The 27,569-nt window shown below is 47.5% G+C and overlaps 1 protein-coding gene across 1 annotated transcript in view; it reads left to right on the top strand.

Moving 5' to 3' along the window:
- Positions 1-6,405: 6,405 nt before the first annotated feature.
- Positions 6,406-27,569, top strand: part of Lzts1 (leucine zipper tumor suppressor 1) — a 54,256-nt gene continuing 33,092 nt past the window's right edge. The window contains exon 1 of the mRNA XM_028883832.2: positions 6,406-6,646. The gene's annotated coding sequence lies outside the window, so the exon portion shown is untranslated. The remainder of the gene's footprint in view (positions 6,647-27,569) is intronic.

The following is a 27,569-nucleotide window of genomic DNA, read 5'->3' as shown; positions in this document are numbered from 1 at the left end:
GGGAGTGGAGACAAAAAGATCCCAGGAGCTTGCTAGCCAGCCAGTCTTGCCAAATTGGGCAGCTCTGGGTACAATGAGAGACCCTGTCTCAAACATAAAGGCCTGGTTGTGGTGGTGCACACCTTTAATCACCCAAACGCATGCAGATGGGCAGAGGCGGACAGATGGCTGCCGTTTAAGGCCAGCATGGGCTACACAGTAAGGTCCTGTCTCTAAAATAAGATAAAATAAAATGTGAGGAATGATAGAGGAAGACACTTCATGTCAAGGCCTGGCCTCTGCACATATGAGCACATGCGCATGTACACCTACCTCCACACACTTGTGCACACGTTTGCACGAACACCTACATGCATATGCCACATACACACAAAGAAAACTGGTGCTATCATCAAACTTTCTATCTGTTGAAGAAAGAAAGATAGAAGGCAAAAAAAAAAAAAAATCCATGGAGGCAAAACTAGTTAACTTAGCTAAAGCCTCTTCTGGATGTGAGGCACAGCTGTCCTGTTCTAACTCATTTTTTTTCTGGGGAAAAATGCTGTAAGCAGCCTCAGAGGTTCCTCCTCACCCAACTATCCATTGCATCCTCCCCTGGCCCCTCTGTCCCTCCCTAATATCCAGGTGATCACATAGAGTCCATTTCCTGGGGACTAGAGTCGAATCTGGAATATAAGCAGATAGGAAACTTGCTGTTTACGTGAACTCTGAGGGTGTCAGAGACGAAATGAGACGCTAGCTCAGAGCCTAGGGACCGCGACAGCTCTGTCAGAAGGGCAGGCAAGCAGGATTCCCCAGACCAAGACAGCCTCTTCCCTCCCCCAAAGTCCACAACCCTTAGAGAATCTTAGCCCCTGAGTCTGGGACACCTTTGGCAGCGTGGCAGACGGGACTGAGAAAATGAGTAAATTAACTTGCAGCCCACTGGGTCTCAGAACCCTCTGTTGTCTTGTTTAACTCCCCTCTGGGAGGAGGAAATGAATGTGCTAACATTCCCCATAGGGGAACTAAATGATTTCTCAGAAGCCGTGGTCTCACATGCTCTATTTGTTTAAGTGAGTTCAGGGCGCTGAGCAAATGCGAACATGACAGGGTCTATTTGAAGAAGGCCTCCCTCAGAACTGACAAGGGTCATGCCAGCTTCTTTGTCTGCATGCCATTCCTGAGCCCTGGGGAGAAATGAGCTCAAAGCCAATTAGCCCCTGAGCCACCAGCCATGTGCACAGGAGCAGGCTGGGTGTCACTGGGGAAGTGGTCTCTTCATTACATGTTTGTGGAATGCCTGTCATGTGGGGAGCATTGAGTTGAACACTTAAAATCCAGTAGGAAAGGAAGTCCACCAAGTATACAATGGTTCATGGTAGTGTATGCCTATAATCTCAGCACTTAGAAGGTTGAGACAGGAGGATTTTAGTGGGTTTGAAGGCCTAGTCTGTGAATTCCTGGGCTACAGAGTGAAGCCCTGTATTTTTTTTTTCCTTTTTTTCTGTTCCTGTGATTAAAACATCAAGACCAAAAGCAGCTTATGGAAGAGTTTATTGACATAACATTAAGCAACTGGACTTTTTTCGTTATGGTTGGAAAGTGGCAGGGCGTGGGGGCAGGAGCAGGAAGCTGAGACCACCATGTCTTTAACAGCAAGCACGAAGGAGAGTGTGGACAGGAAGTGGGGGGAAGGTTTATATTCTCAAAGCCTCCCAGTGACATACTTCTTCCGTCAGAGCTGCACCTTCCCATAACCTCTGCAAGCAGTGTACCAACTCCGAGGACCACGGGTTCCAACGCCTGAAACTATGGGGGACATTTCTCGTTCAAACCACCCCAAACCCTGACTCAAAAAACAAACAAAACAACAACAACAAAAAGTCCGGGCGGTGGTGGCGCACACCTTTAATCCCAGCACTCAGGAGGCAGAGGCAGGAGGATCTCTGTGAGTTTGAGGCCAGCCTGGTTTGCAGTGTGAGTTCCAGGACAGGTTCCAAGGCTACACATAAAAACCTTGTCTCAAAACCCCCAACCCTCCCAAAAAAGTCACATGCTCTAGGGAACTACATACTTGGTTTGAGAGCACTGTCTAGCAGGTCAGGCTTTCTTGTGTTGGACTCTGGTGATCCTGGAAGCCTCATTCTGGGGGGCTCTAGCTTAGAGAGCTTGAGGAGGTTCTCTGTTCTAGAAAGGCTGTGTGGATGAAGAGAGAACACAGGCATGGGATGGACCTTACACTGTATGTGAAGTGTCAGATAGACAGAAAAGGCATACTATGGCCAGGCAGGGAGGGTACTTTGCTACATGGCTGTCCACTTCTTGGCCACAAAAGTGATATACACAGGTATAGCTCAGTCTCTAGTCAACCCCCCTCCTCAAAAGATGGGACAAAGCCAAAGCCAGTGAAGGTAACTTCCTTGAGTCCTCCACTCACTACTAGAGGATGTGGCTGAATTTGTTGGGTGTCAGAAATGGTTTTACTGAGTATAAGAGATGCTGGAACAAAGATCTTTTATTTCTCAGCCCAGCACAGGTCTTGAGGGTGACAATTAGACTGATAGATAATGTCAAATTGTCACCATGAAGCTATCATGCTGAGGGCAAAGGTCTGACAACCATAGAGCAGAAAGGAGGAGGCAAAGATTGGAGCCCTCACCACCACTGTGAAGGTATCACCCAAGCTAGACATTAAGCTCTGTGCTTATTAGTTCCCGATCTGTTTTCCTACTGTTTAAGGCAGGCAGGCTGTGTTGGCCTTTTTAGCTACTTGCAAATGGAAACATCCCCATTGATTTATAGCTTCAAGCAAACTTGTCAAAAACCACTGCAGAGATACACTTTATAACAGGTGACAGGCCAGGACCTTTCTGGGCTAGGGTGTTGAATTACAAATAATGTGCTATATTCTACTGGAAAGAAGGATGGAGAAATTTACCCGGGCCTTCTCATTTCTCTGTAGTCTGGCTTAATCTTGTACTTACATGAAAAGGCTTACTGGGGAATGATCACCCTCATAAGCCAAGCACCTCAAAGTTTGGGAGGTGGGCAAAGGAGGGTAAGACATTCAAGGCAACCTTCTTTGACAGTTATCAGTTCAAAGTCAGCATGGGCCACATGAGACCTTATCTCAAAACCAATAATCATAAATAAAAATAGAAAACACACATTCCAGTTGTAAATCAAACAGCAAGGACTACTCATGAAAGTCTTTTCTATGCCAGAGGATGTCAAGCACACTACTCTAAAGCCAGAAGGTGGCTTGATATGCATGAAAACCAGCCCTTCTTATCCCTTCTTGAGGTAGCTGGGAGACAGGGTGAATACAGCCTGTGGATCTCCCTTAGATCTTGTCTTGGTAACCTTACCATACATATCCTCTCTTCTACTTTTGGAGAGTTCCAGGCTCATTTAAATGTAGCCAGTCTTTCTTATCTTGCAACTCAAGGCCTTGGAATTTGTTTAGACTTAACAAAATGTTAAGTGATCATGTGACATTTTATATTCATACCACCTTTGATTTTATTCATTCTTTACAGTGTCTGCATTGACAGAAAGATAGTGCAAGTGTTATTAGACCCATTTTGCTGATGGAAAAATGGAGTTTCAAAAAGGTTATGGCAAGACTAAGTTTGAAGCAATCGGCCTAGTATGTGAGTCTTCTGAACCTGATTCCAACCATTCCTTTGAAATACTGTTCTGTACATTATACTCTACCCCTGAGAGTATTCATTTAAGGATTTTGTGTATGTGCTTGCTTTTTACATAGGTTGTATTTTAAAGATTTGATGTCAAGTGAAAAGGATGCAGTCTTAGAACAGGATACTTATAGATGAGACAAACTACTGGTTTAACTGATCCAGGTCCTGGTCCTATGTGGTCAACCATGGGCTGCAGAGATGAAGAGTGAGATACCAAATCAGAACATGGAGCCTCTATCTTAAAAGACAGATAGGTGAGGTGGATTGTTTGTTTGTCTGTTTTGTTTTGTTTTTTCAAGACAGCGTTTCTTTGTGTAGTTTTGGTGCCTGTCCTGGAACTCACTCTGTAGCCCAGGCTGGCCTCGAACTCACAGAGATCCGCCTGGCTCTGCCTCCCGAGTGCTGGGATTAAAGGCGTGCGCCACCACCGCCCGGCCAGGTGAGGTCTTTTGTAACTTGGAACTGAAAATCTCCCTTCCCGTCCTCTTGAGCCTTTGCCTACCGACGTGGACTGCCAGGGCCAAACATAGCAACAGGTTTTGTGAGCCGCCTTTCTAGATCTGAATCAGGTACAGGACAGTGTGATGGATGCTGCCTTAGATGGATGAGGAAGAGGAGGATCGACTTGGAGAATCCCACTGGGGTGAGAGGGTGGGCACGTCTAGCCACTGCAGTGCCATTCCCTTGGAAAAAGGAACTTATTGTTGTTTTTGTCGCTGAAGGTTCCTTAGGCTTGTAAGTGTGCAGGCATGTTACACACATACATGCATTGTACAATCCATCACAGGTTTCCTCTCTTCATTCTCTCTCCTCCACTCTCAACACACCTCACTGTCTCTGAAGCATGCCTTCCTTGGGATGTTTCTGTTGCCTCGTGATACATCCAGTTCCAAGAGCATACCCAAGCACTGCCTGCCTTCTGCCCACCTGGGTCACAATAAGATGGTACGACACGCTCAGCCCTCTACCCACAGTGTCTCTGATAGAGATGCCAGTGCTGCAGTAAGAGTGTCTCAGTCAGTCCTGGTGAGTCACTTGTAATCCTAGCTCTCCGAAGGAAAAATCTTGAGCTCAAGGCCAGCCTGGACTACTTAGGGAAAATATGTCTCAAAAAAGGAAAAAAAAGTGTCATCCACTTTTCAGAAGAGGAAACTGAGGTCTACCCGAGGATGTGACTTGCGTAGGTAGGGTCAGAACCAGGAAGCTTATAGGCTCTTTTGCCCAGTTCTCTGGAATGTCACATTCCATGACAAAGTTTGACTGTGGACAAAGTTGAGTTTGACCAAGGTCTGGAACCCACTGACCCTTCCGTCTACCTTCAGGGTCTACTGTTATCTTCAAGTGCCAGATGGTTGTTCCTGTATCTTTCTCTCCCGCAGGATTCCTGAGACACAGTCACCTCTGGGCAGACAAGTTTATGCCGCGTTAGTGAGGCCTCAGTCAGCCTGTGGTGGCTGCAGAGGTGTGAGGAAGGATGGAGCTCTAGGTCTGGAACTTTAAAAGGTACAGTTATAGACGAGCAGGAGAAATCCGTCTCAGATGGAGAGGCAGTCTGGAATGAAACTGGTAGCTCTCCTCTGTCTCAGTCTCCCAAGTGCTGAGATTACAGGTTGTTTGTCTATCCCCCCCCCCCATGGCTGTGTTCAGGGAAGCCTAGAATTAAAGAATTAAATAAAACCTAAAATTAATCCAGGGTCAAGATCAGGAGGCAGCAGCGGCAGCAGAGTGCCAGAGACATTCTGCTTCCCCCATTCTATTAGTGATCCCTTTTCTTCCCCTCCCCTTAACCAGCCCCCTTCAGGCCTGGACTGATACTTTCCAGGCAGCGCCTCCGCCTTCAGGCTGGCCTATTCTTCACAATTTTACCCTCAGTGTACCCCCAGACAGGAGGTACAACAGTGGGTGAATGGTTGCTGTTTTTCAGTACTGGGGATCGAAACTAAGGCCTCAACCCCTACCGCTGAACTCCTTCTCCAGGCCGCCCCTCTTCATATTTCCACTTTATATTTTGAGACAAGATCACACTTCGGTGCTTAGGCTGGTGTTGAACTCGTTTTGTGTCCCCCAAGCAGGCCTTGAATATGCAATCCTCCTGTTTCAGCCTCTCAAGCCTCTGTGATTACCGGCTTGCATCACCAGGCCCGGCTTCCGAGGTGGCAACATTTGAATTGAAATTTTTGAGGAGTAGAGCGCAGCTGTTCTTGGCTCCAGTCTGTAAGCCGAGCGGGGCGAAGCAATACCCTCGTAACCCCTCTAGGCCGCTAGTTTGGTCCTTGAACCAAGAAATCCAACCTTTTGTAAGGGCTGGGGCTGAAGTACTGGCGAAATCAGTGGTAAGAGGTAGCGGCAGCAGAGAAGAGAGGAATGCAGAAAATGGGTAAAGGAAATCCGAAGGCGAACAGAATGCAGGTAGTGAAAGCAGGAGCCGAGGAGATCGTGCAAGATGGGGAAAACATGAGAAAGCGAGAGAAAGGCGGAGCAGACGGGAGCCCCCGAGTGGGGTGTGATGAAACGAGAGAGAAGGAACCGCGAAGCGGGACCCGCGCGGGCTGTGGGCGCAGAGGAGCCAGGAGGTCGGAGCAACCCCAGCTGTCAGCCGGGAACAAAGGCCGGGGAGAGAGCAAGTCGGGGCGCCGGCAGCTCGGGCCAATGAGTGGCTTCGACGCTGGTCCCGCCCCGCCCGTGCCCCGCCCCTCCCCGCCCGTGCCCCGCCCCTCCCCGCCCTCGGCTGGGGACCCGGCACAGAGGCCAGCGCGCCCGAGCAAGCTGGCGGGCGCGGGGCGGCTACTACGGGGTTCCAGTCCGAAAGTTTCTCTGCCCTTCTGCTGCTCCCGGGAGCGGGACTTGAGCGCTGGGTCCAGCAGCTCTACAGAAAAAGAGACAGGGACACCACATAAAATACACCGAAAAATCAAAATCTGCAGCCATTTGCAGCTAGCCCCGAGGCGCAGGAGGACAGACAGGTAAGGTGTGGGTTCCCCGGGTCCTGTTCCTCCCCCGCAGAGTGTCTGCAGCCGTGCCCACCGCCCAGACGCAGGGAAAGCTGCGCTCCCCGCAGCATGCCACTTCGGGAGTGCGTCCGCTTGTCTGTCGGTCTTTGTCTGTCTGTGCCTGCGTCTGTCTAGGTGTCTTTGTTTCTACATGTAACCGTCGGGCGGGCCGGACGGGGGGTCTTCTCCCTGTCACTGCGTGTGTTGCTGATCTGGCCCCAGCCGGGAGTAAATGAGGTGTGTCAGTCAATCATTCTGTCTTTGTCTCTGTTAGACGGGGGTGGGGGTTTGGGGGGGGGTGTTTCCTCCCAAACTGAATTTGATCTTGGAAACGTGTTTGGTGACATGAAGGTGGAGGTGAAGAATTGAGATCACAGGGACTGAGGCCCCAGAAAGAGGATCCAGCGGTTGGGGACTGGCTGGCTAGCGAACTTTACCTTGACGGTGGAACTTTGGAGGTGCGGTGTGTCTCTCTGGAAGGAATAACAGTGAATAAGCTTGGACGGAGGGACACACACACTTCATCCACTCCTTTGCCTCACTCACCACAGGGGGGCCTGATCCCCTCTGCCTAGACTGCTCATTCTGCCCTGGCTTAACTGAGTAGCAACAGGCAACCAAGGGCCAGGTGATGTTTCCTTTCCTGCTCCAAGTGGAAGAGATTAAACCCTAGGGCACGTGCGTGAGTATTCTGCTCGCCCTTGGGTTGCCAGGCCTGGGAAAGCGCTGCAGACCTGTTGGCTTCAGTCCTCAATTTCCCAAGCACAAGGGATGTTTAGGAATCCAAGCACCTATGCCTTCTGCCCTCAGCCTTCATGCATGGTCCTTGAGTTGCTGTTCAGCTAATAAGGTAGCACTAGGTTCTGGGCAGCCCTCACAGGGGCTTTTCCACCAAAGGGACCCCTCTCTTTGCCGGAAGCACAATCTTCTAGAATCTCAGAGTCCATCCACAGAGAGATAAGCTGCCTGCATGCAATTCTTCCAGCCCGCAGACCCTGGCTGCTGGTAGGGGCATTTGAGGGTTTGTAACCTGAGCTTCCTTCAAGTTCAAAAACAATTTTCTGCAGGAAGGCAGAGAGAAAATGGAGGTATTTGAAAGGTTATTAGAGGTAGATTTTATAGGGGTAAGAGTGTTCAAGGTTGGCACAGAGCAGAGTGTGGGCAGGAGTCTGTGGGCAGAGAATACACCCTAATCAGGCATGGTCCACACCTTGTATTTATCCAGCCCTTTCTTCTGACTCTTTTCTGTGCATCATAGACATTATCTCATTTGTTATCTCCTTTATCCTCACAGCGTAACTACCAGGTTAGCATAAGACATGATTTACTCTGTGTCTGCCAGTGAAGAAACCGAGGCACCAAAAGGAAAGGGTGTTCCCCCAGGTCCCAAAGCGAATGAGGTCCAAAAAAGCAAGCACTCACCTGCTTGAGGTGAGAAGAAAAGTCTGTGGAAAAAGAAAGAAGAGCATCTTTCTAGGGAGTCTCTATGCAAGTTGGAGGATCAGACATTTGCTTTTGCTCAATATTTTATTTTTAATATTTTAATGTTTCTAGCAGTCTTGGTGCACTCTGCAAGGCAAACCTGCTTTAACAATTCAGTCTGTGCACTTTTGTGACTGAAGGAGGAGATATCCTTGTCTGTCTATCTGCCTCCGGTGGTCGGCAGGAGCTGAGGCAGAAGAGGTGGCTGGGTGGAGTGGGCTGGGTGTGCCAAAGCTCTGAGTGTGAGTGTGCACGATTGCCATGCAGTGTTAAGAAGCCAGATGACTGCATGTATGGGTGAAGAAGGAGATGGGGCTGTAACGAGATAAAAATGGCCTTCTAATCCTGAAAACTTATTTTTATGCCTTTGCGCTTGTTTAACATTCATTTCACAAATTTTCATTGGGTGCCACAAAATGCAAGGTCCTGCAGTGAAGCTTAGGAATGACTACCCCAGGCTGGAGCTACAGGTTAGCTCAAAGAGTGCTTACTTAGCATGCAGGGGCTCTGGGTGTGAGCCTTAGCACTACAGGCAACAACTTCCTATGATGGTGCAAGATTGTAATCATACCTTGCCCAGGAGGATCAGAAATTCAAGGCCAGTCTTGACCACATAGGAAGTTCAGGATCAGCCTGGGCTACCTAAGACAAGCTCAAACGCACAAAACAATAACAAAGAAAAAATCCCGTCAATAAGGTAATGACCACCTATTTTAAGCAACTTAAAGTCAACTCATGAATGAACATTGTTTTAACCGCAGGGACCTGCCACTGTAGGATAGCCCCCCACCTATCTTTTCCTTAGGTCCAGATCCCATACCTTCTGAGATAATTACTACCGTTTGGGGCTGTTACCACAGCTTCCCAAGAACTACCGTTTCTGAGGCAGAGACCATACAGTGAGTCCCCGCTCAGGGTGTAGTGTCTGACTGCTTGGACTAGGCTCTTTGTAATTGCTTGTTTAGCAGAGTGTTAGGAAAGAGGGCTGGTAGGGAACTCTGGTTCCAGGGGTGGGTTTCTGCATGGGCACACTTCACTGACAGGGCCTCTCACTTCCCTTGCTGTTTTATAAGGCTCTGCCTAGATAAGCTTATTTCATCCCAGGCCCTGGTCCTAACAGTTTTTTTAGAACCAAGAAAGCCCTCACTTTACCTACTCTGTCAACTCACAAAAGCAGATTTGATAGGAGAAGGTGCTAGGCCTGATTTAGACCTGGGGTCTGGAGTTTGTGCATTCAGAGCTTCAGGGCACATAGTTGCCGAACAGTGATAAGGGTTTTTTAAAAAGAGAGTTTCCAACAGCCTGGGGACTCCCCAGCCATTTTACACCTTAGCTCTTTGAGTCTGCCTCCGAATGGATCTTGCTGCTGCTGCAGTTTGGACACTGAGGCTTCTGAGGGATGTGAACTGCTGTGGTGTTTAGGGAGGTGATTTGGCCATGCTTTATCCAAGGCCAAGACTACTTCACATGCTCTTAGCATTGTCGCTCATTGTGTCTCATATTGTGATGGCTACATATGCTCCCAGGGGCCCATGACCATTTTAATTTTTCTTTGGAAGATCATTACTCAAGCTTGAAAACCTGCATCCCATTATTATCTATTCAAGAACTGTTTTGAGACAGGATCTCATGTAGCCTGAGCTGGCCTGAAGAATGACTTTGAATTTCAAAGAATGACTTGGAATTTCTGCTCCTTTAAATAGTACTTAGATTACAGGCATGTGCCACTACACCTGAATTCAGTGCTAGGGATCAAACCCGGGTCTTTTTGTTGTTGTTGTTGTTGTTTGTTTTTCGAGACAGGGTTTCTCTGTGTAGTTTTGGTTCCTGTCCTGGATCTCACTCTGTAGACCAGGCTGGCCTCGAACTCACATAGATCCTCCTGGCTCTGCCTCCCAAGTGCTGGGATTAAAGGCGTGCGCCACCACCGCCTGGCTAAACCCAGGTCTTCATGCATGCTCTACTAACTGAGCTATGCTCTCAGCCCTCATTTCGCTATTTGTTAAATGGTTTGTCTATGTGAGATGTCAGAAAAATGGGTGATACTTTTGAAAAGGTGAACTAATGTGTGGAGGCTCCACTTGGTGATGATAATTAGAAAGAGAACCTAGCATTTATGAATTAGTGACAATCACACTGAAAAGGGGATCACACCATCTTTAGCACAACAGCTGTCTCCAGATGGAAGTGAACTAGAGATGCCAGAGAGAAGGTGGTCGGGATCTCAGTCTGGAAGATGAACCTGAGTGGGATGTAAAGAGAGGAGGTAGAACAGTAGAAAGTAGAAAGGTAAGGTCAGTAGTCTATGTTGCAGCTGAGAGCTTGAAAGAACCTCTTGGGGAGGCTGCTGCCTCCCTCCTGAGAGGGGCGGATGAAAAGTGGTGGGTAACGTCTCCATTCGTTTTGTGGTTTGGCCCCCAGAGTTACTCCTCTAAGGTTAAGGGGAGTGGGCAAGAGACCTAAACTCAAGCCTGGCTGGGCTGGCCTCCCAGGCTCTTTAGCAGAGTCATCTTTGTAGGCTGCTACTTCCTCGAGGTCCTGACAGCCACCTCCTTAGATAGTTCCAGAGCAGTGATCAGTGATGGGGAGTTTGGAAGGGCTTGCCAACCAAGAAGTATACAACGGCCTAGAAAGTGATTTATGTCAACACCACCTTCTTCTTCTTCTTCTTCTTCTTCTTCTTCTTCTTCTTCTTCTTCTTCTTCTTCTTCTTCTTCTTCTTCTTCTTCTTCTTCTTCTTCCTCTTCTTCTTCTTCTTCTTCTTCTTCTTCTTCTTCTTCTTCTTCTTCCTCTTCTTCCTCTTCTTCTTCCTCTTCCTCTTCCTCTTCCTCTTCCTCTTCCTTTTCCTCCTCTTCTTCTTTAGATTTTATGGGACAGGATCTTATGTAATCGCCCCCCCCCCCCCAGTTAGCCTTGAACTGTCTATGGTGCCAAAGCTAACTTTGAAGCCCTGAGCTTCCAGGGCCAGCCTCTCAAGTGCTAGGATTAGAGTCCTGTGCCAATACAGGTCCAGGTTTGCTTTTGAATGGATCCAGACTTCCCCAAAGAATTATTTTATAGTTCTTTTTTTGGTATAGAAGCTACACTTTAAAAGGGAACTTCCTGTTATTATCATTGAAAACCTCCCAACTGCCCTATGCTGTTCCTTCTCCCATTTGGCAGGTGAAGGAAAAAGTCAAGGAATTCACCCAGGATTTTCAAGTGAGTATTGGGCCCTGAACCCAATACTTGACTTGAGTTCTAGTTGCAGCATAATTATGAGGCTATTGGGAGTCATTTATTTTTATTTTCTTCTCCTTTTGCGGGGAGGGAATAGTGCTGGATGTAGAACCCAGGGCCTTGCATGTGCTAAGAATGTACCTTAGTTTGGAACTAGTCTCCCAGCCCCTGGTCTTATTAATTAAACAGATGTATGCTCCCTAAGTTGTTGGCAAAGGCCTAATAAGCCAAGAAAGAAATAGCTTTAAAATTTGGGCCGGCAGGATGGTTCAGTGGGTAAAGGTACTTGTCACCTAGCCTGACTATCTGGGTCCTACAGGGTGGAAGGAGAGAACTGACTCCTACAAGGTACCCTTGGAATCACAGCATGTATGCCCCCAAAGAACAAACAAACAAACAAACAAACAAACATAGTTACATTTCTTAATTGCAAGAGCTCAGCTGCTCTAATAATTATTATACATTGAGGATGATAAAAAGCCCCAAATTTTTCTTGAGTTTTACTGTGCTTCTCTTAACCCCTAAGTGCTATATACATTTATGTCATATATCTGTTAAGCACAAATCAAGCCAGGAAGTAGCCAGGGATGGGATATCTATTTGGGGTTTACTTTAAAGAATGACTTTAATATGTTAGATTTCTCTTTAAAATTAGTTAATTCCTGACATTTATTGATACAGTACACATTGAAATTAGAGTCAATGCTTCCTCCAAAGAAGCTGAATTAATGATATGTAACTGGAATGGCCAGATTCATCTTTCACCTATTGCACCTTGTACATAGCAGGTAAGTTCCAGAATAAAACACGGCCACAGCCTCTTTGCTGTGAGTCAACACACTGTGTGGAAGCCAGGCTCCTGGGTTTATCACCCATGGAAGCTTCCCCCAGGTGAGGGTGGAGTGTCATAGGAAGAAAAACATCAGTGGGCGCATGGAAGGAGACGACGACGGCACAGAGGCGGGACCGTCCTAATCAATACAGTAGAAGTCTGATTCTTCTCACGAAGTGACAGGCTAAATTGTCACCGAAGCACATGTGCTGTGGGTTGTGTCCACTACCTGGAACAAAGGTGGCCCTCTGCAGACACCAATAGCCTTGCTGTGTCACTGTGGAGGGGATGACTGCCCTCAGGGCAGCTGCCAGAGCACATATTTTCTCTCTCTCTCTCTCTCTCTCTCTCTCTCTCTCTCTCTCTCTCTCTCCCTCTCCCTCTCTCCCTCCCTCCCTCCCTCCCTCCCTCTCTCCCTCCCTTTCTCTCCCTCCCTCCAATTTATTCATCCCCTGACCTTGTCTCTCCTTCTGAACTATGCTTTCCTGTGATACCCATGCACACACGCACAATCTCGTCACGTGACACAAACCTTCAGTGACCCTCAGCATCTTCAAACCCGAAGGCCTGCGCCTTGTCTTCCTGAATTGCTTCTCTATGGCATGACCTGAGGTGTGTTCAGTCGGCCCACTCCCTAACTCCACAGGACCTCAATTTCTATCACCCCTAAGAGCAGTTTGGGGTCGCTTCCTAGCTGCAGTTCCTCCCAGGGGAGGGTCCAGTTTGGTGGAAACCCCCAGCTGAGGGCCATACGAGGGGTCCCTCAAGTCGAGCTGAGATCAGGGAAGGGAGTGGCTTTTGCTCTGTGCTCGCTCTGAAACCTGGGTGTGCATCTCATCCAGTCGACTTCCAGGTGGCTGGTGCAACCCCTGCCCCAGGCGCTCAGGGCAGGGCTGTGTACTTGGCTCAGTGACCTGCTGGCTTCGGGGGCAGCTTCACTCTCTTGGCTGTTGCAAAGCCATTTGATGCTAAATCACCCTCCTCCTGGCACCCTGGACTGCTAAATTGGTCTCAACTTGCTGTACTTCCACCCACCACCTTAGTCATTATTCGCTGGCAGCATTCAGAGTGGGTGTAAAGCAGCCGAACATTAGATTCCTGCTGTAAAGGGAGAATTGAGTATAGACATGCATGGAGAGGGGAGAGAGGGAAGGAGGTAAGAGGGAAGCAGTGAAGGGGGGTAGGGAGACTTGGGGTTTGCCAGCACCTTGTCCTGGATACCCCAATGACATCGGGTGGTGGAGCTGTGCCACATGTCAGGGACAGGACGCATCTGAGGGGCTGTTCCTGCTGGTCTAGGAGGAAGGAAAGGAGCCACAAGGCGAGACTCCCACCCTCATAACTCTGTTCCTTGAATTCTAGAGTACGATCTTGCTGCTCCCAGTAAAGCATTTGTCCTCAGGTGGTAAGATTTCGCTTTTCCGCTCTGACTTTCCTCCCAGCTGAGATTATAAACCCTTTGAAAGAGAACGAGGACCATGTGTCCAGTGCCCTGAGCACAGGCTGGATTGACCCTAATGACTGAGACTGTGGGTAGCCAGGTTTATGGTGGCCCTTTGGGTTTTCCGGTGCTATCCAAGGCACACAGGAAGAGGAACGTAATGGTGAGGAGTCCTGAAGAGCTTGGCTACCATTTTCAGTGAGAAAGCTTCAGGGAGGGAAGGAATCACATAAAGATCAGACAGTGTAGAGGAGCAGAAACCCTAATATGTCCCCCAAGGTGGAGAGGGCTTCCTCCAGGACACATCTCTTGCCTGGCATTGTACTGGGGATTGCAGAAGCTGAAGACCAGAGCGTCTGTGGCTGCAGGAGGCAGGACAGAGCACTGGACAGGAGTTACCCTGCGTTGCCGATGGCGTGGGTCTGGTCATCCAGGGAGAGGAACACACTAACCCAGGCGGGCTTGAGAGTTAGCGTCCTCCTGGACCCAGGATCCTTCCTTCTTGCCCTCTGCTTGAGCAAGATAACAGAAATACTGGCAACAAACGGGAGCCCCCGACACAGCTGAGGAGCACTAAAAGCTGTCAAGGGAGGGAGACAAGGAGCCCCAGGGCTGCACCTGACCTTCCACTTGACCCCATCCTGAGCTAGGTTCACCCAGCCCCTGAGCAGCAGGGTCATGGGGAGCAGTGTTCCAGAAGAGAAGCTGAATGTTGCAGGGCAGCTGTCTCATTATGGCAGCCTTCAGATGTTTAGCCCCAGAGCCCCTGGTGGGAGGTGGAAGGGCATCCCAGCCCTGCGAGGGGAGGAGGAGGAGGAGGAGGATTGTACTGGGCTCACATCTTGAGACAACACCCCCCTCTTCACTGATCAAATTCCCCCAGCCCTAACGCCTCTGTGGCGCCGGCAGACAAACCGCACACAGGCAGGTGGGGGAAAACAAGAGAAGCCTAGAGGAGCAACCCCCCCCACCCCCACGCCCCACCCCCACACCCCACCCCCCTCCACCTGCACAGTAAAGGGAACTGGTTGCTGAAGGAGGCCCTGGAAAGAGTTTCCAGCTGCCTTGGGCTTCTCCCCTGGCCAGACTTGCAGCTGCCCCTGCTCAAAGTCTCAACAGCCACAGTGGCTGGTGGGCAGGTGTGGGCAGCGACCATGGCTTTTCCTGAGCCTTCGTTTTCTCATCTATCAGAGTAGGAAAGCTGTGTCTCCAGCCTCCCTGAGCCCTCCAATAGCACCCCCAGACCTCTGTGGACTTAGAAGCCTCCTGGAGTGATTTTTACACAGGACCTTACATTAAGGGTTCAAGGCTAAGGTTCCAAATTGCTCAGAGAACTAAAAAGCCCGCCGGGCTTCAGTGGTAGAAGAATTCCTCAATAGCACTCTATCTGTATGTAGCACCTGCTCCTTGTCCCTCATCACGCCACAGCAGTTCTTCCCCACGTTGCTTTTACTGTACTCGGCTCTGAGAAGTCTCGGTTTGAACCCCCAGATCCGAGTTCATTACCATTTAATTCCATTCTTAAAATCATAGAATACCGGAGATTCTGGGTCGTGGGAATGTAGACATACACCTAGCCTTGAAGCACCCCACCACCCCACCAGCTGAAGAATGCATATAACTCTGCCTGGACACCTCACGTGGCACTCCAGGGGTCACCTCCAACCATGCCATGCTGTCTGTCTCCAGGGAGAGTTCCCCTCACTCAGGCAGCAACCTGCTGCCTAGCAGGAGAGTAGAAGAACCCTAAAGACATACGCGCCAATCCTGTGGATGGGGTAGGGAGGTTGACATTGATGAAATAGAGCTTGGAATCAGGCAAACAACCGGCAAACCAATTGAAATGTGTAGTTTTGATGTTCAAACTTAACACAATCGGCATTCACCTGGAAAGAGTCTCAATGAAGGATTATCTAGATCAGGCTGGCCTGTGGGCATGCCTGTGAGGGATTATCTTAATTACGCTAATGGACGTGGGAAGACTCAGAGTAGATACATATATAATAACAATGTAATATATATGTATATGTGTATATATATAATGATATATGTGTAAAAATAATCAAACAAAAAGAGGCCATCAATGTGAGAAGGAGTGGAGGGGGGCATGGGAGGGATTGGAAGGAGGAAAAAGCAGGGGCCTGGGGGTGGGAAATTAAACATTGTTTTTTTTTTTTAATAAAAAATAAAAGTGGATGGCACCATTCCCCGGCTTTGGGTCCTGAATTTGAGATGAGAAGGCAAAGAGGTAGGAGCAGAAGGCATGGATGTGTTCCTTTTCTCTCTGCTCTTGACCGTGAACATGAATGGCTGGTTCGGGCCCCTGCCTTGACTTCCCTCCAATGATGGACTGGGACTGGAAGCTAAATAACTCTGTCTCCCCTAAATTCATTCTATCGGTGTATTTTATCACAGCAACAGCAATGGAGCAAGGACACCAGGTTTTAGAGCCTGGCTCTGCTGCCTAGTGTCTGTCCGTGTGCCTCTCTGCACCTCAGTTTTGTATTTGCGAAATGTATTGTGTCTTACATAGAACTGCTGTGGGAATCCCATGAGCCAGTGTAAGCAAATTCATGTCAAACATGATGGCAGAGCCCAATCTGTCAGTGTCCTCCCCATTAGTTTTAAAGGAAGCTGAGTTCCCTGTGTGTGAGAGAGAGGGGGTCAAGGAGGGACAGGTTGGGGTGCATTAACATTTTATCAGTTGACTCTGGCGACAGGAATTAACCCGATGACCTGATTAGCAACTGAAAACCCTGGCAAGGAGTAATTTCCAACTTTGTCCCCAGATCTCCATCTCACTCGCCCATTTGACTAAATTTAAATTCAGACTACCTGAGAAAGGATGCTGGATAATGAGCTGGTGTTATTGTCTTGAAGTCAGCACTGAAAATTAATTTCTTGGGACTGGAGAGATGGCTCAGTAATTAAAAGCACTGGCTGTTCTTCCAGAGGACCCAGGTTCAATTCCCAGCACCCACATGGCAGCTCACAACTGTCTGTAACTCCAGTTCCAGGGTATCTGACACCTTCACACCAATGCACATAAAATAAAATTTAAAAGAAAAAAAAAAAGAAAATAAATTTCTTGCTCAGAACGGCTAGTGAAAAATGCCCAGGAGAGGCAGTGTAAACAAGTTGGGCTTCCTTGCACCCCACCAAATACCAGGTACTCCATCTCAATCAGGATGTGTACAGACCCCGGGTCGGAAGAACTATGTTCCACCTGACAATTGTCTGGAAAGGGGTCCACTCCCCTCATTTTTCTTCTCCTCCAGCCTCCTGCTTCAAAGCCAATGGCTTTCCCAGCTGATTGGTTCCAGGATTATGTTGGCACCTAAGGACAGGAAGGAAAACGAATATAAAGGAACTTCTCTGTGTGTTCACCTTATGGTAGTTCTTTAGATTCAGGATGGCCCAGGTCTGGCTGAGTCTCCCCAAGAGGATGCAAAGCATGATAGGGTTGAATCCTGCATGGAAAGACGAGAGAAGCTTGTCTCTGCCTAAATAGCTTTAGACAAAATCGGGCGGGGGCAGACTGAGTAGGCCTAGGAGAAGCTACTTCTATTGGGGACACATTTTTCCTACCAAGGAAACATCCAAATGCTCCCACAGGAAATGTGTAGGCTGGAGTTTAATGCACCATCCAGGAGGACTTTGTATTGCTTTCCTTCTCCTCCTCGCCCACCCCTTCTAACCCCCTCCACACACACAGTGGAGGAAACTTTTCCCTGGTGAAGGTGTAGCTGTGTGTTGAGGTGACTCCCTCGGAAGGTATGCAGCTATTAAAGCGTCCAATCTGAGGGTCTGATGTGAGAAACTGCACTGTCGGAGTACAGCAATCATTTCCCTAATATGTAAGCATCCACCGGGGTGGTGTCGCTACCCACGCCGGCCGGGCTTTCTTAGCTGCTGGGAAGTCTAGACGAGGGATGCTGTGCAGGCTGGTTTGTCAAACTTGATTCTAGAACTAGGTGTGAGGACCATAGCTCTTAATCGACTCAGAACCCCTAGGAAGCCCAGGCATTTCCCTCCAGGCTGTCTCATCCCTTCCACTTAAATTATAAACTATTCAGTGGTGGGAACCACCCACCTGTGGGCAGAGTTCAAAGACTGCCCTCTGCACAGTCCCAGAGATGACTATTAAACTCCCACTTGACCTTGCTTCAGAGATTCCCAAGCTGAAGGGAGATAGGAGACTTGTTAATGAAGCACAAGGCAGCCTGGAATTGTACCTTACTCTCCTTTTGGGATGCCTGCCAGAAGTCAAAACCATGGTGCTACCTTGAGGTCTCTGATTAAGCTGTCTCTACCCAAAAAGGCCCCCAGGAACATGTACCCCAGCACAGGAAACATGAAGAGATGGCAGCAAGCTACTGTCCTTTCCCTTTCCTGCTTTTCGCCAGCCACTGCAAGCTCCAGGACAAGGGACCCGGAGGCGGGCAAGGCTCTCCTGGGAACTCACAATTGTGGGGCTGGTTTAATTGCAGTGCTGGTCTCTGGCCTTGCCCAGACCTGTGCTTCTCAGGCAGCTGGACTAGGCATTCTGAGGATAGAGTAAAGGAAGCCTCTTTTGAGCAGCCACCTGCCTGCTTGGCCTTCTTGCCGAGAGGGGCTTTCTCAATCTGAGACTTGACAGGTAAATCCATTTCAACCCTGAGTGACAGTAAGGGACCTTCTGGAGGTGTCCGGCATCTCAAGAGTCTGATTCCAGGTTTCCCTGGCCATGCATACCAAACCCAGTGTGTGATCCAACATCCTGAGTCCAGCCTGGTAGTGCAGGTCTGGCATCCCAGCTTCTTGGAAAACTAAGGCATGCCTGGGCTGCAGAGTAAGTTCAAGGCCAGCCTAAGCCAGTTTAGGAAAACCCTATCTCAACATAAAAAAAAAAAAAAAAAAACAGGAAAAGTTCTTGTGATGCAAGCATGAGATTGAGATCCAACCCGAGTTCAGACATGTGGCATACACATAAAAGGCCAGTCCTTGTCTAATCCCAATATGGAGATAATCTGACTTTGTCCTCTGGCTTCCACCCCACCACCTCCACTCCACACCCCGTCTGGGGATGCAGCCTAGTGATAGGGTGCTTACCTAGCATGCATGATGCCCTAGGCTCAATCCCCTAAACAAATCCCCACTGACCCCCTTCCCTGTCCCCCACCTCTGCAAACCAACTCCTCACTCTTCTTGGCCCATGCCACAGAGGGGAGAGGGGACCTTGCATACCTTCTGTTCTCCTCCCTCCCACCCCGAGATCCAGGAGAAAAGGACACCTTGCGAGTACTCCTAGCTAAACTTCCATTAGGTTTGTAGCATGAAGGCAGAGAAGAGGAAGCCAGCGCTATGCATGCTGTCGTCAAGAGGATGCTAGGGTAGAATGCAACAGAAGGGCCTCTGGCAGAGATGGATGAGTCTGACCATATCCACCTCCAGGCTGGGTTGCTGGTACCTGCCTGAGATTCAAGGTAAAGCAAGCAGAGGTAACTCGGAGATGGTTTCAACTGATCCCCTCTGGGTCCAGGTTCTGTAGCACTTTGCAGGGACTAGGGCTACTCTCTCCCTTCTCCTGAAGGGGCTTCTGGCAGTTCCTTGTAAGCTAGCCCTGAAGATGCCATAGTGAACCTGACAGGCAGCCTGTCTGTCCTCCGGGAGTTTATAATCTATTGGCTAGATCAGTGATTGCTGAGCACTCTCCAAGCATGTTTTCAAAACAATGCCTCCGAATCTTTTATACTAATGTACTTCTGATACGATCTTTATTTTAGTCATCTCTAAAGGATCCAAATGAAAATGTTCTCAAATTCTTTTGATCATGAAAAGACAGGAAATAGAGCCCAGGGCATTGTGAACCTGTGAATCTGGAGAAAAATATATGAAGAATTTGAGCCTCACTAATCCCACTAATGTCTTGAGTCACCAAGTCCCGTATGTTAAGGAAAAAGAAAAAGAAAGAAAGGGGGAAAAAAAAACCAACAACCAGGAATCAAGCTCTTATAAGTATACCCTGGTGCCTTCACAAATGAGATTCCCCTCAATGCTGTCCAAGCCCTCTACCCAGCAGGGAAGAACATTTAACTCCAGGTTATAGATAGGAAACAGAAACCCAGAGAAGTAACAGCAAGGTCCAAGGCTGAGAGGAGAAGGATTACAGGGTTACAGGAGACCAGGATGAGTGGAGGGGAGGGTACTTAGGAAGGAAAAGAGGGCAAGGCTGGGAGAGAGTTAGGGTAGGGTCTGCAGGGACAGGGAAGCCTACTGGTAAGGGGTAAGGATCAGGGTACAAATGAGCAGCCCAAACCTGATGCCATTGTTTGTTGGACTGTCACTGAGTTATGTTAACCACAGCTTGCATTTGAGGCATTGGCCAGACATAAAACTCCGAGTAATGAGTCACCTACTGCTGTCCCTCTGAGATGGGATGGGATTTTCACTTTGCATGCATCATGCTTTGTCCAGTACCAAAAATGCGTCAGAAGCCCAAGGCAGCTACCAGGAAACCCTATCCCCTATGATGCTTCAGGTGGGGCATAGCCTAAGGGTGGGGGCGGAGGTCAGCGCTGGATTCCTGAGCTGCGGGAGGGGAGGTTTGCTGGCAACCTTTTCAGCGGAGGCTCTTATCGACAGACATCCAGGTCTTGGTTCTTTGGGAGGCAGTGATGGAAGGCTTCCCAGCTGTGTGGGGGAGGAGGAGACAGAAGGACAGTCCTGCTTCCTGTCCTGCTGAGCTGCCAGACCAGAGAGCCGCCTCTTCCCTCTTTGGGGGATGAAGCTTGCTAGGCAGGGAGACAGCAGTCCTGGGGGCCAGAGAGAGAGATGGGAGTTGGTGTCTGAGCTGCTACCACATGGAGTTGTACCCAACACGCATCCAGCTTATATTAGCACATAGTTGATGTGCTATGCCTGAAGGATGAGGTGATAGCCTAGGCAGGAAGAAGGAGCCATCATAACAGACATTTGTTCAACCCCTTCATTTATTCTTTTCTACTTGCCCTTCTGGATATAAGACTGAAGTCTGCTTGCCCCATAGATGGCACTGATTTGGCCAAGCAGCGAGGAAGAGTCAAGAGCTGGGCAAGAGTGCATCGGCAGCAGTACAGAGAGGTAAAAAGAGCCAGGGTAAGTTTGGGAGGTCTATTAGAGCCAGAGCAGAAAGAGGGTACATGAGGAAGGGGAGGTCCAAGTGAGTGAGGATGGGAGTTTGTCTCTGACTCCATTCTTCACTGAACATGCTCAGAACTATGGCTTCCAGCCCTATACTGACTGCAAAGATAAGTGCCCAACTTTGGTAGCTCTAAGCCCAACGAGGAGCTGAGCTAGAAATGTGAAAAGAATCAAATATAAAGGCAGGAGATGGTGTGTAGGAACACAGAGTCCTAGATGTGCTTCTCATCCCCATGTAACACTGGACACATTTCTTATCTGTTTGGAGCGTCTTTCTTTGCAAGATTATCATGAGGAAATTTTTAAATAAAAATGCATTGAAGTGTTTGTATATGTACATACAGAAATGTGTACAAGTCATGAAGGACAAGTTCTCCTATCAATAGGTCAAGTTCTCCTATCAGTAGATCAAGTTCTCCTATCAATAGGTCAAGTTCTCCTATCAATAGAGCACATATCAAGACATGGGGGCTTTAGCTGAGTATGGTAGGATACTAATCCCAGCACTCAGAAGGTAGAGGCAGGAGAAGCAAGGAGTTTAATGTCCTTGTCAGCTACCAGTGAGTTTGGGGCTAGCCCGGTTCTACAAGAGATCCTGTCTCAAAATGAAAACAAAAGAAACAAGAACTTTAAAATTAAACAAGAACAGAAACCAGTCTTGTTTTCCAGTTGCTAGCATGATGACCTATTTAAAAAATTACTTATTTGTTTGTTTATTTTATGTGTACACCAGAAGAGGGCATTGTATCCCTTGAGACTACAGTTACTGATGGTTGTAAGCTGCCATGTGGGTGCTGGGAATTAAACTCAGAACTTCTGGAAGAACAGCTAGTGCTCTTAAATGCTAAGTCATCTCTCCATATCTATGGAACGCTGCCTTTTATCTCTCTCTTACCAGCAGAATCACACCATGTACTCCTTTGTAGGTGGCTGATGCTGTTGTACATAGGACACTATATACAAGAGAGGAGCCACTCTGTTATTCCCCTTTCTCTCTGGTCTACGAATGTACCCATCCACTAATAACAGGAGTTTAAGTTTCCAGATTTTTCCACTCGGGGACTCCTAACACAATGCTGCTAGGACTCTTAGAGAACATGTGACAACCTCTCCTAGTGTGTATAAGAATGGAACATTGGGTCACATGCTCAGCTTGAATAGACATTCTGCCAGCATGCCCAAGGGTAGCCAAGAACATCTATACTGTTGTCAACAGTGGTTGAGCTTCACACCCTCTTCATCCTTGGCAACACTTGGTATTATCAGGCTTTTTCATTTTCCCATTCTGGTTGTTATCTAGAGGCCATTACTTATGGCCTTGGCTTATATTTTCCAGACAACTAATCATAGTGAACATCTTTCTTGGCCATTGTATATCCTCTTATTTTAAACAAATCCCTTGTCTAAATTTTTTCACTCATTTTGAACTTGCCTTCTGTCTCTTTACTGAGAATTTGAGTTCAGTTTTGTGTGTATGTGTTCTGACAAGTTCCTTACCAGATATATGTATTGTAAATGTTTTTCCTCCACTCAAAGCTTTGTCTTTTTGCTCTTAATGGAACTCCTTGACAAAGAAAAACTCTTATCAATATTTTTCCATCACAGTGAGTACATTTTATTCCCTGCCTATGAGGTATTTGCAAAAATCAAGAAAATAGCCTCTATTTTTTTCTAGAAGCTTTAGTGTTTTGCATTCTCTATTCTTGTCTATAATTTTCCCAGGGTTGTATTATATATGTAGTGCTAAGTAGTAGTCATGATGAATGGCTTCATGACTCCATGGCTGAGGATATAGTTGGTATCATGATTGCCTACAATGCACAAAGGCCTGGTTTTGATCCCCAGTACCACCACCAGGTGTGCTGGAACGTACCTGTAAGCTCAGAGCCTGGGAGTTGGGAGCAAGAGGATCAGAAGTTCAATTCACTCTTGGCTACAGAGTAACTGTGAGACCAGCTTGACCTAGATGAGACCCCAACTTTTGTTTTGTTTTGTTTTGTTTTTTAATGAGTTTCATAACCACTTGTAATCCCAACACTTGGAAGGCAGAGTTCAAGGTCAGGAGTTCAAATCAGGAGTTCAAGGTCATCTTAAGTGCACAGCAAGTTTGAGGCCAGCCTCTGCTACCCGAGACCCTGTCTCACAAACACCCAAACCAATAATTGCTGTGGGATGTCTTTCTGTATGCTGTGAATATGTGTTGCTCTGATTGGTTGATAAATAAATCTGCCTGGCCAATGGCAAGGCAGAATAAGGTTAGGCGGGACATTCGAACTGAAGAGATGGAAGAAGAAACGAGAGTAGGGGAGATGCTGGAAGATGTGAAAGTACTGTAAACCACAAAGCCATGTGACAAGACATAGATTAATAGAAATGGACTGAAGTTGTAAGAGCTAGCTAGTTGGAAGCCTGAGCCATCGGCCACACAGTTTGTAATTAATATAAGCCTCTGAGTGATTATTTTATAAGCAGCTGAGGGAATGCACGTGGGAGAGATTCTTCTGGACCACGGGGTTGGGCAAGACTGGAGAAACATCTGGCTACAAATAATAATAATAATGAATATAGATAGATGATAGAGTATTTTTTCAAATGGATACCAGGTAACTCAGAAGTTATTTTCCCACTGTGTCCCCTCTGTCATAACTCAGGTGTCCTGTGTGGAGTTCTGTTTCTGAGTCTCTTCTTTCTTGTTGGTCAGTCTATATAAGTATCACATCTTTCTTTTTTTGTGCTTTTTTTTTTCTTTTTGAGACAGGGTCTCATGTCTCCTGTGCTGACCTAAGTTCACTCTGCAGCTGAAGATAGCCATGAACTCTTGATTCTCTTGCTTCTACTAAATTGCTGGATCACAGGAATGTGCCAGTATGCACAGCTTGGCACTGTCTTGATTATGTCTAGAAACCTACACCCTCCAGCTTTAGTCTTGATTGATATGGATGTGGTGGTGATGACTGAGGGTGTGGTGTGGGGAGATGGGTGAGATTGTGGGGACAAGATTTACCTGACCAGTAAATGAAGAATCCCCATGAAAGGAAAAAATGTGCAGATTATCTTACATGGACGTTGAGGGGGGTGCTAGAGACACAAATGAACTGAGTTACCAGTTCTCCCCTTCACAGTGTAGAAAGCCCTTCGACATTTACTGCGTCATTGGTGCTCACTTTGTGTCTATAGGGTCACCGGGTAAAAACTAGATCATTTTCAGAGATAAAGAAAGGGACTCAGAGCATTGAGAGGCTTGGCCAACAAGATCTCATGAAGGAAGTGAATGATAATTTTCACACATCACTTTTAAAGCTCCTAGCTCATACCTGTGACCCACTGCTGAGTCAGAAGATGGAGGAAAAAGGACGGATAGTTCAAGGCTAGCCAGGCCTATTGAGACCCTATTTCAAAATGAAAGTCAATCACAGCTTATTGATTTGTGATTTCATGGAGAGGCTTTCTGAGACTATCAGGTAGTAGCTTGGGTCTTAAAGAAATGAACCATGGAGGTTATCAAGTGATAGTGATGGAGTGTTGAAACCTATGCTTGGAATGACCTTTGTATAGGAAGTTGGAGGCAGGGGATCAGGCAGGCCATCCTCTAGGATGTCACTATTCACTAAGCAGAAGATTGTAGGGGTCCTGAAGTAGGGGATGAGAGGCAGATGTGACACACACAGAGGAGAATGTGGCTAGGTGCCTGGAATCCAGTCCACAGATCAGTCAGTGTATACCATATACACATGTCTGCAGAACACACCTTTGGAGTTCTTATTCTTAATTCTCTGAGAGTAGAGATAGGTGATAGATAGATAGATAGATAGGTAGATAGGTAGATAGATAGATAGATAGAGAAAGACAGAGACAGAGAGACAGACAGAAAAGCAAAGAGTATGTTGTTTTTGTTTTTGTTTTTGTTTTTTTAACTTTTTCTCAGCTAATCTTATGATTAAGACCAAAACAGCTAATTCTTTCCCCTTCAGATGCTCTACTGGACTCTCTCTCAGCTGCTGTAGGTCCTAGTGCCTGTCACATACACTCTCATAAATCTTTACAAGGGCCCCTGAGCTCTGCCTTTCTGAGATGGCTGGCCTTGGCCTTGATCTGTGCTCAGACTGTCAGTTCAGCCCCTTTTATCTGTCAACTCCCTTTCAAGTGGCTCTGGCATGGCCTTGCCCCCTCAGTGGGAGACTGTACTTGATGGTGGGTGAGTGTGCATGCACAGCCCTTCCTTCCTCCACAGAGTGGGTTGGGTCACTGAGCTCTATAGATCTACCCAGTGCACTTTAGGGAGCTGGTGCCAGCCTGCCTGAGAGCAGATGACAAAGGGATCCCTAAAGAGAACAGACTCAGTCGAGGCCATGTACCTGCCTAATGACTAGTGTTGCGGAACAAGTCTGGCCGACTGATGTCAAGTCCATTATCATTGCTGCTCCGCCATCGAGAAGGACAGGTTGAAGGCTAGAGAGATGGTCTGGTGGGTAAAAACACTTCCATGAAGACTAATGCCTTGAGTTGGATCCCTGCAACCCACAGAAGAGTGGAAGGAGAAAACGGACTCCAGAAAGGTGTCCTTGGACTTCTACACTTACGCTATGGCTTGTGTGCTCCCACACCCATGCATCACATACTGACAATAATAACATTTTTTTAAAAATTAAGAAAGAGAGTTTGAGGTACTAGAGAGATGTGACAAAAGGCCTGTCATGGTGGTATGAGCTTATAATCCCAGCACTGGGAGGTAGAGACAAATGGATGCCCGAGGCTCATTGACCACCTAGCCTAGCCTAATTGGTGAGACAGTCTGGGGGAAAAAAGAACCAACACCTGAGGAACTATACCCTAGGTTGACCTTTACTCCTCATGTACTCATGTACATGTACACACACACACACACACACACAAAGAGGTTGAGTCCTTCAGATTCCCTCAGGTCCCTCCCTATCTGCAGGTTCTACATCTGTGGATTTAGCCAATACCTTGGATCAAAAATATATAGGGAAAAACAGTTGGGTCTGTACTGAGCATGAACAGACTTAAAAAAAAAATCATGATTTCTTGAGCAATACACTATAACAACTATTCACATAGCATTTACATTTTGGTTGGTGTTGCAATTTAAAACACGGGAGACATTGCAATAGGTTCTATACAAATATACCACTTTCTATCATGGACTTAATGCTGGAGGTGGTGACATAATTCTGTAATCAAAACACTTGAGAGGCTGAGGCAGGAGGATTGTGAGTTCAAGTTCTCAAAAAACCAAAGTCTGGGATGTAGTTGAGTGGTAGAATTCTTGTCTTAAAGAGGAAAAGGAAGAAGAGAGAGGAAGAAGAAAGAGAAGAGATTTGAGTATTTACAAATTTTGAAATTTGAGTGGATTCCTGGACCAGTCCCTGCAGAGGTCAAGGGATGATATTGTTCCATTGGTTTTGTTCTGGAAGAAACCAGTGCTGACGTGGAAGGCTCCCATTGGTTCCAGTTCTTAAGGAAGTGCAACCTCCAGACTCAACATGCCCTGTGCACATGCAAAGGAAGCCTGGCTCTGGGCAAGAGGATGGTCACAGCAGCTCAGGCCAGATGTATAGTGGGCATTTAGGGCAGGCAGCTTCTCCTCTGTGGCCTGAGCTTGCAGCCCACCGAGCCTAGATCTTTCCTCCCTTGCCCTAGCCATGCCAACAGACTCAGCATCTTATCCACACTGTCCTTGATGTCTCACCTAGCATGGACTCTATATCCTCCCAGAATAGCAGTGGGAAGAGAGAATTGAGAAGAAACAAGTTGTCCGCTTGGAAATAACTCCTAAGCTACTGCGGTCTCTGGGCCTCCAGCAATGTCTTACTCTGGTTGGGCTGCTATGAAAAAAAAAATTGTTATAGACCCCATGGCTTCTAAGCAACGGATGTGTTTTCTCTGATTTCTGAGGGCTGATAAATTGAAGATGGAGGCACCAGCAGATTCAAGGTCTGGCGAGGGTCCAGTTTCTACTTCAGGAGTGTGGGTTCTTGCACGGTCTCTGTGTGATGGTGCAGGGAGTGGATAAGGCAGCTTTCTGGGGCCTCTTTGTATAAGGATACTAATCCCATTCTTGAGGGCTGTACCTGAGCTCTACCTGAATGGGAAGTACTAACTACTTCCCAAAGGCCCTCATCCCATTAGGTCTCAGTAGATAAGTGTGTTGGTCTAAATGTAATCCCAGGTACCTGGGAGACTGGATTAAGAGGATCATAAGTTCAAGTTCTTGCTGGGCAGCGAAGTTGCTTGCTGGGGCTAGCCTCAGCAACTTAATAAGACCCACTCTCAAATAAAAACAAAACAGTGAAGATGTACTGAGCATATGGTCCAGTGCTTAGCTTCTGCTAAATACGAGGTCCAGCACCTCAAAAAACAAGGCAGCGATAACAAAATTCTTGACCATAGCAAACTACAACCCCCTTTTCCCTTCACACAGTTCCAAATATACCCGAGCATCTGAAGTTGTCTACTGCTTTTCATCCTGAGATTAATGAAGCCACTAGTGATAGCGCTTGGCTTGGATACCTCCTTCAGAGCTCTTCTCTAGGGATTGTGGCCCTCCACCCCAGGACAATCCCTGGTGAGTGAATATGGAAGGGAAACCTACAAAACGTTACTTAAAGTTGTTTTTTTTTTTTTTTTTGGTTTTTCGAGACAGGGTTTCTCTGTGTAGCTTTGCGCCTTTCCTGGGACTCACTTGGTAGCCCAGGCTGGCCTCGAACTCACAGAGATCCGCCTGGCTCTGCCTCCCGAGT

The sequence above is a fragment of the Peromyscus leucopus genome, chromosome 17 (assembly GCF_004664715.2).
Source record: "Peromyscus leucopus breed LL Stock chromosome 17, UCI_PerLeu_2.1, whole genome shotgun sequence".
Classification (NCBI taxonomy): Eukaryota; Metazoa; Chordata; class Mammalia; order Rodentia; family Cricetidae; genus Peromyscus; species Peromyscus leucopus.
Note: the sequence above shows the minus strand (reverse complement) of the source record. Positions and strands in the feature narration are given on the sequence as shown.